A 12967-nucleotide genomic window follows, 5' to 3' on the forward strand; every position below is an offset into this window, starting at 1 on the left:
TTTTTAGGACTTACCTCGATAGGAATCGATAGGCCTCGATAAGACTCGATAGTAACCAGATGATATGATTCTTTGGGATTTTTAGAACCCACCTCGATAGGACTCGATAGGCCTCGATAGGACTCGATAGTAACCAGCTAATGTCTTGCTTTGGGATTTTTAGGACCTACTTCGATAGGCCTCGATAGTACTCGATAAGACTCGATAGTAACCAGATTATATGATTCTTTGGGATTTTTAGAACCCACCTCGATAGGACTCGATAGTAACCCGATTGTATCATACTTTGGGATTTTAGCACCTACCTCGATAGGCCTCGATATGTTTCGATAGGCCTCGATAGTAGCTGCCTCGATGGGACTCGATAGTAACTGCCTCGATAATGACCAGATTGTTTTAAATTCTTTTAACATTTTTTGTTTGTTTTTTTTTTTCAGATGCCTAAACTTATTGTGCCGTTGGAGAAGCACTTTCCTGGCCGTGTCACTTATAGGGGTAGTGCCTACTTGGATACCCTTACAGAGCAGTTTCAGAGGCATGGTCTTATTGAAAGGGCAGAGGCATGCCCGTTGGGACAATTCTTTAAGGCGAAGCCGTTTAGTTTTTCTGGGGTTCTGCTGCATCAGCTAATGTTGCGTAAGGTAGAAAGCAAGAAGCCTGAAGAGGGTCAGTTCTACCTGGGCAACACTCTGTGTAGATTTGGCATTGCAGAGTTTGCCCTAGTTACCGGGCTAAATTTTGGGAAATCACCGTCCCCAGATGAGTTGAAAGAGCATCTTTCAAGTGATCGGATCATCCAGGAATATTTTAATTGTGATTCGAAGGTTAATTTTGGTCAGTTAGAAGATGCATTGAAGGCCTCCACAAACCCAGAAGATGCATTTAAGCTGGGTTTGTGCTATTTGATAGAGGGGGTACTGAATGCCCCAGAGAAGACAACGACGATATGGGGAGATTCCCTGAGGATGGTTGAGGATCTTGATTACCTTTTCAAGTATCCATGGGGGAAGTTGTCATTTAAGAAGGTTAGTAAAGGAGTTCAGAAGGACATGAAGAAGCAATTGAAACTCTACGAGGAGAAGAAGAAAGAGGGGTCAAGCAAAAAACAGAAGGAGGCGAAGTATAGTTTCTATGGCTATGCACCCGTGCTTCTTTACTGGGCTTTTGAGGCCATGCCATCTCTTGGGAGTAAGTTCGGTGAGAACAGTGGGAACCAGATACCGAGGATGCTTAGCTGGGCTACGAAGACTGATATCACTATTTCGACAGCTCAGTTGGTTCCTATATTCTCCAACCGTCGAGTAAGTTATATTTTATCTTGTTAAATGTCACAAATTAATTGATTAACAATTTATTTTATTAAAGTTTTCCTGACACATGTTATTCAACCATGCAGTTAGTGGTTGTTGGACCCAAAATGGGTATGCTTTAATATTTATACTCGCAAGTGCACGAATCGTTTCAGAATATAATGTTCATGTAAGTACGAGGTCGAACTCATGAGAGTTGACTAACATCAAAAGAAACTATTTCAAACAAAGCAAGAAGATTCTAACCTAGTTCCAAATATTTGATGAGATTTTGTTTTAGAAAAATAAAAGACAAGTAATAAAAAGATTTAAGATTAAATAGAAAAATGGTTTTCAAATGAGGTATGTAAAATAAGATTATTAAGATATTAGAATCCACAAAATGCAAGTTCAATAATATTTATAAGTATATTAATTCCCAAGTTTAGATATAGTTGAAATAAATCACACTATATTTTATTTAAAATACATTTTCTATTCAAGCACAAGTTACTTTAAAAAAGGTAGGATTTTTCTTCACTTATATAAGATATAATTTCTAAGCATTAGTTGTGTTACAACCTAATGAAACTACAAAAAATCAAAGAGATTATGTTTAGGCAAAATATGATCTTATGCTCTAAAAATTAGATGTGAACAATTTAATGAAAAACATTTAATCAAAGAATATCATATTTTTGCATAATGAAGAACTAAGTGTAATATGCTTTAACAATCAATAATAGATGAAAAATGCATATCTTTGATAGAAAAATCCATAAACAATGTTGCACAAATGGGAAATCAACATACAATAAAAAATACTATCTAGTTACATTTTGCTTCATCATCATCTTAATAATCTTGAAAAAGATTAGAAGCTCATAACTTGAATGAAATAAAAATTACAAAATAACATACTTAACATGTTCTTCAAAATATGAAAATGGTAGAGATAAAATAGTGAAAAGAAGAAAAATATGGAGTGTAGAAGAGGTTGAAAAGATGAAGAAGAGTTTTCCCAAATGGTCTTACAAGACTCTATTTTTAGGCAAAATATGGAGATTAAATTAATCAAATTAAAATAAATAAATTGATTAATTTAATTGTGTTGGGAAGTGGTAGGATAAAAGGAGTAAGTGTAAGGGTATTGGAAAGATGAAATGTTTGGTTGGATGGAAGATTAGTGAAAAACTAGGGTAAAAAAAATGAATTAGGAATGTTTATTTAGGTAAGAAAAAATAGGGAAGAGTGAATTGATATTTGAGTGAAAAGAAAAAAAACATTGGGAAGAAAAATATGATTTTTGGCCTTTTGGTGGTTGTGTTGACAGCTTGGTGTGGTGGGCTTGATTGGGTTTTGGGCCGAAGGGAAGCTGAATGTTGCTGGGAGTGGCTTCGGGCCCAAAGGAGATGAAGGGGCGGGTTGGACTGAGAGGAGGGAGGCGGGCCCAAGGGCTGCTGGGCAATGGGCCGAACTGAAGGCTGGAAGGAGAATGGCACTGTGGGGCCTGCTGCTTGGAGGTGCACGGCTGGAAAGAGTGCTTCGGTTAAGGCGTGATGTGCTGGGCAGGAGGTAGGGGCAACAGCCGGCTTCAGGTGTGATGAAGGAGCTTCGGGTGTACGGCTTCAGGAGGTGCTGGTTGGCAGGCGTGGGCCTGGGAAGGGGACTAAAGGCATGGGCCTGGCAGGGGCTTCTAGTGGGCCGGCTGGGCAGCCTCCTTGGGCCTAAGAAAAATGTCATTTTTCTTGTTATTTTCTTTCAAAACTACCACCTTTCTTTTCTTTTCTCTTCTTTTCAAGAGCAAAAGTGTCATAAATTCCCTACAAAATAAATATAAAATAAATCATAATAAAATATTTTCAACTATAAAATAAATCAATTTAATTCTTTGAAAATATTAGTTATAACTTAATTTATATTTCACATGTAAGTTCAATAATACAATATTTTTTTACTTCTAACTAGACACAATAATTTAAATAAGTAACTACAACATTTTACAACAAAATAACTATAAAAACACAAAAATATATAAAATCAAAATAAACCTAATAAATTCAAAATTACTTAAAAACTTAATAAGTCAATTAAAAATTCAAAGACTAAGCAACAATTAGCATAAAAAATGTGGTAAAATAACTCTATTTTGTAGAGTTATCAGTGGTATTTTCCATGCTGAAGCCACATCCCGGTGAGGTAGTCTACTACAATAGCCCCCCAGAAGTTGATTCCAAGTTATTCCCTGAGTTGGAATCAACTATGGGGGAGGCTGGGACTGCAGCGGAGGAAGTAGTCTACGATCAAGCCTTGGTGCTTATTGTTGCCTTCATTGTTATGGTGTTCTGACATGTTTGACGACCATGAGGACCTCCAGGTATATCCTGAGTAGAATGCAAAGCCTTTTTCATATTATCGTATTCCTCCGGAGGAGTGTCCTCAGACAAAGACAAGGTATTCCCCTATTTAATTAGTGTATTTTGAAATCTGAAAATTAAAGTTATTTTTATATTCTATTGACACAAAATCGATTATATGAAGTGGGGATTGTGGTATGTTTGCCATCAAACATATCGAACATCTGGTTGCCAGGCTACCACTCGATATCGTTATCGATGAGAACATCCAACATTTCAGGACCAAGTGGTATGTGGACCTATTCTATTAGAATTTGTTCCCGTGATGCTCTTTATATTTTTGTCTTACACATCTTGTATAGTATAGCATATAGTTAGTTTTGTATATTATTTTTTATCAAATAATATTTTTTGAAAAAGTTATTAAATAAAAAAGTACTAAATTCACATAATGTGTTTGCCTCGACATCCAAACCAACAAAGTATTAGAAGAAGTACTCCATATAATAATTACATAATTACTCCAAAATCAATTAAATAATTACATAACACAATATTTTAAATCCTAGCCTTACATGACTTCCTATTGTGCCCATTACCACCACATCTGCTACACTTACGTGGCTGGACAATCTTTTCCACGCGTGAAGCATAGCGATTTGTCTTTCACCTACCCTCTTTCTGCTTCCTGGGCCTTTGATGGACCCAACACGGGTATGTTTTAAATATTTATACTCGCAAGCGCACGAATCATATTTATAGAATAGTGTTCGTGTAAGCACGAGATCGAACCCAAAGGAGTTGTCTAAAATCGAAAAGAAAACTATTTTAAACCAAAATTAATAAATTCTAACCTAGTTCCAAAGATTGATGAGAATTTTGAATAATGAAAATAAAATAAAAGACAATAATATAGAAATTAAAGACAATATATATTACTAAATTAGTAATAGAAATCAAGATAGTAAAATAAGATTATTAAGGATTAGAATCCACAAAATATAAGTTCAATAATATTTATAAGTACATTGACTCCCAAGTTTTAGTGATAGTTAAAATAATCAAACTATCATTTTCCAAATATATTTATAATTTTAAGCACAAATTACTTCTAAAAAGATAGGATTTTTCTTCACTTTTCAAAATTATAATTTCAAAGCATTTCATGTAAATCAATCTAATGAAATAACAAATAAATCAATGAACATTATTTATAAGGCAAAACATAATATTTTTGTTCTAAGCATGGATGTGTACAATTTAATGACACATCTTACACAAAGAATATTATGTTTTTGCACTAATGAAGAAAAAAATGTAAATATGTGCTAACAATCCAAAATACATGATATTTAAGATGAAAGAAGATATTTGAAGAAGAAAATTCCATAAACTTTGTTGCACAAAATGAGAAATCAACATACAAAATAAACACTATCTAGTTACAAATTGTTTCATCATCACCTTAATAATCTTAAAAAGATTAGAAACACATAACTAGAAGAGCAAATACAAACTAAAAATTACAAACATAAATAGGAAAATTTGGAGGATGAACCCCCAAATTTTTCCTCTAAAAATACATAGAAAATAACCAAAAAGAAGAAGAAGATGAAGAGAATAGAGAGGTTTGAAAGTGTGTAGAATTTTTGGTATGGCAACCTCCTCTTCAAATGGACACCCTAATTCCCTTATTTATAGCCAAAAAAATGTGTTTAAAATAATCAATTTAAATTGATTAAATTTAAATTGATTAAATTAAATTTGAAATGATGAATAATATGACATATAGGGGTAAATTTGTAGGGGTGATGATGAGTTTGGGTAAAATGTATAGAAAATGGGGTAAAAATGTGGTATTTTTGGCAAAAGAGATAAGAGTACAAGAGTGAGCCTTTGTTGGGCTCAAGGAGAAAATAGCATGCAAATGGGTGGCTGTTGAAGGCTTATGGCAGTGGGCGTGGGTGCATCAAGTGGCAGTTGGAGTGTATCAGGTGATTGGGCCTGGGTCCGTGGGCTTAGAGGAGGGAGGCAGCTGGGTGAGAGGCAGCTGAGGTAATGGGCCAGGCGGGCTGGGCCGAAGGGCCTGGGCTGCTTGAAAGTGGCATTCTTGTTGATGAGGGAAAACTTGATGCTGCTGAATAGAGAGAAACCAGCTGGAACAGGTGGCGTGGGATGAGGCTATTGAAGATGCACGGAAAAGGCTGGCTTTGGAAAATGCTAGGCGTGATGCTTTGTGGTGCAGCTGGAGAGGTGGAGTCAACGTGGGAAGGCAGGGGCTGCTGGAAGAGACGGGCTGGTGCATCAAGAGGCAACTAGGCTGAATGGGCTGGGCTGCTTTGGTGGAGAAGCTGCTGGAGGCTGTGGAGCGGATTGGGCCTTGGCTGAATGGAGGATGGGTGGCATTGGCCATTTGCCACTTTTCTTCCTTTCTTTCTTAAAAATGCCACACTTTTCTTCATTCTTTTTCTTACTTTTCAAAGCCAAAATTGCAATAACTTCCCTACCAAATAAATTATAAACTAAATTAAAATTAAATATTTTCATTAATAAAATATATCATATAACTTTCATGAAAATATTAATTAAAATTTAATTTACATAACATTTATTTTCAATAAAATCATATTTTTAGCATTCAAACTAACAATACTAATTTTAAATAATTAAATTACAACATAACACAATAAAATATCTATAAAAACATATAAAAATCTAGAAAATTACAATAAGACTAATAAATACAAAATTACTTAGAAAAACTTAATAAATCAATTAAAAACTCAAGAATTAAGCAACAATTAGCACATAAAAAGTGGTAAAATAACTCTATTTTGTAGAGTTATCAGCCTTCCTACAGGGGTTTTCTCAACGGGGACGCTGACAACCGTATCTCTGATGTGATCAGGGATTACCCATTCATCCTCATTCCCAACAGGGTAAATAGTATCTTTATAAGTGTCCTTCAATGCCTCGATTCTATAGTAAGGGGAGCACAATGAGTAAATGTTTATACTTCTTTTTCTGGCTGCAGCAAAAGCATGTACACAGGGTATCTCAATGGTTTGGAACATGCCACAAGAGCATGATTTTGTGGCCAAGTTCACCTCGCCATCACCATTACCATCGACCACGAGAAATTCGTGATGACCAAGGACTTGGACATCCAAAAAAATTGCTTTATCACCTATTTGCTTCAAATCCTTTTCCATCTCAGGTGATAACATAGTTGTTGCTGTTGCAGCTCTTTCACGTCTATCTGCAAACCAAGACTGAAGAGAGAATCTTATGAATTCAAGAAAAGTGGCGACTGGAAAGCTCCATGCCTCATTGGTTTTATTGTTAAAGCTTTCTGCGTAGTTACTCGTCATGATATTGTATCAGTTACCAGGAAAATAAGCGCTACTCCACCTTTCAAAGCCAATTCCCTCTAGATATTGAGCAATGGGCGGATCAATTACCTTAATCTTGTCAAAGAACTTGTGAAATTCCGTTCTTCGAAATGCATACGTTGCACACCCCATGATGTCTTACACGTGGTCAATTTTGAATTTTGCCACAACATTCATATAGATATGGTGGTAACATGCACCGTGATACGCATCTGGGAACACAAGCTCCAAAGCATGATTAATGCTTTTATGCCTGTCCGATACAAAAGCAAGGTTCTCAACGTCCCCTATGGCTTCCTTCAATTTTCTCATGAAATAAGTCCAAGAGTTATGGTTCTCACTGTCCACCAATGCAAACGCAATTGGAAACAACTGGTTGTTTGCATCCAACGCAACAGCACAGAGCATGTGGCCACCATACTTATTCTTCAAGAATGTGCTATCCACACAAATTACAGGACGACAGTACTGGAAACCATGCCTAGAAACACCAAGGGAAAAGAAGCAATACAAGAAACGACCATCTTCTGCTACAAATCAGTAATTGTACCTGGGTTCTTATGCTCCAACTGACACAGGTATCTAGGTAACTTGGAGTATGATTCCTCATGTGTCCCTCTGACATACATAAGAGCCTTTTCTCTGCATCTCCACGCCTTTTCATAGCTCATTTCGACCCCAAAATGGTGCTTCATGTCCTACCTTATGTTGTTTGCCATGTACCGAGTACCATCGCTAGCAAATTTCCTCTTGATTAGGTGCCCAACAACCCACGGTGATGCTTGACGGTGGTCCTTATCTAGAATTTCTTGTGAGCAAGTGTGTACTTCGTTGTATACAGTAATCTCGAACATTTCAGATTGCATTTTTTTCTTACACCTCAATCTCCAACCACAATCAGGATCCTTGCAGGTAATGTACCACACATCAGTCCCATATTTCTTCACCATAAACTCAAAATTATTCTTCATCGCAAATATGGATGCTTTGGTTTTCAATTCAAGCTTGTTCTGAAAGAACTTCCCAAGGTGCAATTCTCCTGAAGCTTTGCTGGTTGAGGAATGACGTTGATGTGAGGCCTCTATATCCTCTTTGGTGAACATGGGAGCACTCCATGTTCTACGATCTTCACCTAAGTCCAATGGAGAACTCCATCTAAAACTATCATCGGTTCTACTTGGACCTGGGCGACTACTGCTGGTCCCAGGTGTTTGTCGATCTTCTATTCTGCGATCCTCATCTACCATAACATCTGAACTCTGTGTTGGAAAATCTGCCCTAATATTTGGCCCACCAAGATCTGTTGCATCAGCAACAGGATCGTCATTGACATAAGGATCGTAGCCATAGGGATCGTACTCCGCCGTCTCATGCACATATGGCAGATCTCTAACTGGTATATCACCATAGACTATAATTTATCTCGGGAACACATGTTCCAACGTCCCCTTGAGTTACTTTGAAACCATGACATGGAGGAGAAATGTTCTCTTCAAATCGAACTTCTTTATTAACACTGGCAGAAGCTGATGCATTTCTTATACCTCCCTTCTTAATCAATGTCACACATAGAGGAATGAGCTTCTCTACAGATTTCGATGCTAACCCAATGAATGCATGCACATGCCTATCATTTTTTATAACGGTAGGTTTGACAGATTGTGATATGCATGTGTACGGGACCTCATTTTTCAAGTCATGCACACATTTATCCACTTCAAGCTCATACGTCACACCCTTCTCCACGGGCAGTTGCTCATACGTCAAGCAATTGCTCATGCGTCACACCCTTCTCCACGGGCAGAACTTGATTTTCAGCATCCCTGAAAATCCAATCCCTATTTTCGAGTTCCCAAACACCATTGAATGCAACAAATACGAAAACAGGCGAATCTGCAACAAAAAAACAAAAAAAAAAGGTCAAAAAATTAAACTATAACATAAAACAACAAAATGTCGATTTCTATCGAGGTCAACCCATCGAGGCCCATCGATTCCAATCGAGGCAATACTACATAATTAAGTTTTATGCCTCTATCGAGGCTCATCGAGGCATATCGAGGTAGCCATTTCCCCTTAAGTGAGGATGTTATCGAGACCCGTTGAGTCTCATCAAGGCATATCAAGGTAGCCATTTCCCCTTATGTGAGGATGTTATCGAGACCCATCGAGGCTCATCGAGGGATATCGAGGTATACAAATAATATAATACATGAGGATTTATCGAGGTCCATCGAGGACCATAGAGTCCTATCGAGGCAGACAAAAAACCCAGAAAAAAACCAAGAAATGAACGAAAATTCATTCCGTCAGTGAAAAATTACAATAAAACATGAAGGCATACATAGATCTGTTCGAAATAGAAAAAACAATGTTGATAAACAAGTTTCCTCACTACATATAACAAATATATACTTACCCATACATTTTTTATCCAAAATCTAAAAAAGATTCACAACTTGCCGAAATAAGCTTGAAAATTTGTATAGATTAAGCAGCCTTATTATTTTTTTTTTGTTTACAAGAGCTTCAGAGATTGAGAGGGAAAACGTGAGAGATCGAGAGGGAGAAGACAATGGGAGAAAAATAGAGAAATTTATGATAGGGGCATTATTGGTAATCCAAAGAATACTAAAATAAAAATGTGAGGTTTTTTTTCGGTTGGTATAATTTTATCATGTAGTGTCACTTAATGCATTAAAAGTCAAATTTCCCATCATTATTATAAAATGTCACAATGCATTAAGTACTAGCATTGAATTATTCGCCTAGAAATAAAGCAAACCTTTTTTTTTCTTTAATGGGGCTCACAAATATTGATCATTGTCATCTTGAATTAGTTGAGCTGCCTTAATATTATTATATATATATTATTTCTATTCCAAAAGTGCCATCTCATTAGGTTTGATTAAAAATAAAATGTTTAGTAATTAAATGGTGTTAAACTTAAAGTGGATATAACGAGCGATTAAGACTGTTATTTTCTCCCAGAGGGAAGCCAAAGCCTTAGGCTGTGACATGGTCTTTACTCGGCATCTTTTGCTGGGTTTGATCGCTGAGGACGGTGGAAATGGCTTTCTTGGATCAGGCATCACCATGGACCAGGCCCGTAATTCCGTTCGCACTATCTGGCTTCACCAAATTCTTCTGCCATCAGATCCCAGTTTCAATTCTTCTGTTCAAATCCCCTTTTCCATTAGCACCAAACGCGTTCTTGAGGCTGCCGTTGACTATTCTAGGGCGAGGGGTCACAATTTCATTGCCCCCTGAGCACATCGCCATCGCCCTGTTTACTTCCGATGATGGCAGCGCTGCTCGGATCCTCCAGAGATTTCTTGGTAGACTAGATCTATGGTGATTTCTCATTGGTATTCGAACTATGGGAGATCGCAGATGTGTGAAATTCTGTAAATTGGTAAGGTTTGGTGTCGATTTATCATTTTATTAGATATATTATTTTGTTTTCTTGCTACTTGAGTTCAATGTTATCAATTTTGACTTATCATATCTTTCATAGAATTGATTGTAATCAGTTTTAACATAATTGTTTGTAATTTTTTTCTAATAGTAAATGACATTTATTTTATAACATTTATTACTTTTTTTAATATTAATTCATTTTTTCTACCGAGGAATTTTAATTCAATAGTTGAAATTTTCCATTTATTACAATTAATATGGTTAACTATTTGAGAGATTTTTCCAATTTTAGTTGAAAACCTATAATATGGAAATTAAATGAATTTTATAATTAAAATTTTAATTACTCCTTTATATTAATTAAATGGTAAAATATCATTAAAATTATTTTAACCTATTAATATTTTATTACAATATTTTATTTTTATATTTGGAAGTTAAATTGTATTTTATAATTAACTTAATATTGTTTTATCATTTTTATTTTTAAGAGTGATTATTTTATAATTATGTTTTCTGTAGTTTCTTTATTTCAATTATATAGGTACGATACACAAGAATCATAGTTTTTCTCTTGGATATTGTTAAAGCCAAAAGGTATGTACCTCCTTAAGTCCTAAATTGAGTCTATGCTATCTCTCACATATTTTGTGCCTCTTAGGCTTGTTTTTTGTGTCTGTTTGTAGGCTTTCTTATGTCTATTTGTAGGCTTGTTTTTTGTGCCTGTTTGTAGGCTTGTTGTGCATTGATTGCAGGCTGGATGAATTGGTAGTCAACACACAAGATGGACTATTATAAAACTGTAATGAGGTTGCTAGTGGCTTCCTTCAATTCACTTTGGGTCAAAAGGAATTTTAGCTATCTTAATTGATTATTTTTAATTATTGAATGTGGATGTTTTGTTACTTGATTACTCTCAAACTCACTAGACAAAATTAATGAGGTCTAACCAAAGAGTAGCCTTTGATTAGACCCCTAAACTTAAAAACTAATTTTATTTCTAAAATTTGAATTGAGGGAAAACCAAAGGATGTAATTTTGGCTTGATTTCCTATATTTTAAAAGATTTTCTTTTATTTTACTTTTAAGAAGTTACTTATATTTGTTGGTTTATGTTGCAGGTTTGCGTATCAACTTTTCTATGCTCAAGATTTGATATTCTTCTTGCGGCACTTTCTTTGATTTTTTTTCAATTAATTTTGGTTTAAAACAATAGTTCAACCTAATAAATTATCTGGGTATTAGTCATTTTGATATGAAAATTCTTTTGTCTAATTTCCAAGAGTATCTTTGCATACTCTTTGGCTAAACAATGAGTTTTGTTAGCTAGAGGAAATCCCTCCCCCAAGTTGTACTACCTATATTATGTAATCTAAATAAAATAAATTTATTCCCAAAAAAAAAAAACTTAAAGTGGATATAGAGTCTATCACTTTCCAAATACAAAAAAGAAATGTCAAACTCAACCCTCCACAATGTCAACGATCTTATTGTTTTGCTTTCTTTTTCGAAAGGGACAAGCTACGTAACTTGAAGTAAATAAAAACTATTATCTAATTACTTGACTAAATTATCCACCATACAACTTGATTTTTCATATTTACTTTATTTTATTGTAGTTAAGTATATAGCTAATATAAATTTGTTTTTTTATTGTAATTTGTCGTTTAAACATGCTACAATACAAATGTACAACATATATTTAATTAGTAGTGAAGAAAACATGCCTTGATTAATGACACGTGTGGAGTGATCTTAATAGACTACATAACTTAAGGAAAACTAGCCTTTTATTGAAATGTATAAATGGACCATTAAATAAATAAATAAATAATCACGACCTAGTATAAATATTGCGACATAGACTAGGACTGAGCATAAAATCCAAAAAATAAAAAAAATCGTATACACCGACCTTTCGAACACCGAAAAAATCGAAACCGATTAAATCGAACACCGAAAAAACTGCCAACGGCGCAAACCGCTACTGTTCGGTCGGTTTGAAAATTTTGTCTGGATCGACCGGCGGAACCGAAACCGACCGAACAATATAATATATAATAATATAATATTATATAATTATTAATTATTAAAATTATTAAATAAAAATAAAAAAATATATGAAATTATGTTCTATATATTTATGTTTTAAAAATGCACAAAAATGGATTCTAACAATCCAAAAATTTTAGTTTTTTAACTAAAACTTTTAAATTTAAAAAAAATAAGAAATTCGGTCCAAACCGCGGTCCAAAACGGTCGGTTTTTTCTTTTAACTGGTTTGGTCGGTCGGTTTTTGGATTGCACCAATCTGGACCGAAAATCAAATTCTAGATTTTATGTTATGAAAAAACCGCTAAAACCGACCGATGCTCACCCCTAACATAGAGAGAGTGTGATTTTACAAATTTAAAAATCTTCTCACCACATCTTAAAAATCACATGTCTAAAATCTAAAATTTAGAAAAGTCAAAGAGAAAAGGTTCATATTTGTTGAATACATAATATT

The sequence above is a fragment of the Humulus lupulus genome, chromosome 4 (assembly GCF_963169125.1).
Source record: "Humulus lupulus chromosome 4, drHumLupu1.1, whole genome shotgun sequence".
NCBI lineage: Eukaryota > Viridiplantae > Streptophyta > Magnoliopsida > Rosales > Cannabaceae > Humulus > Humulus lupulus.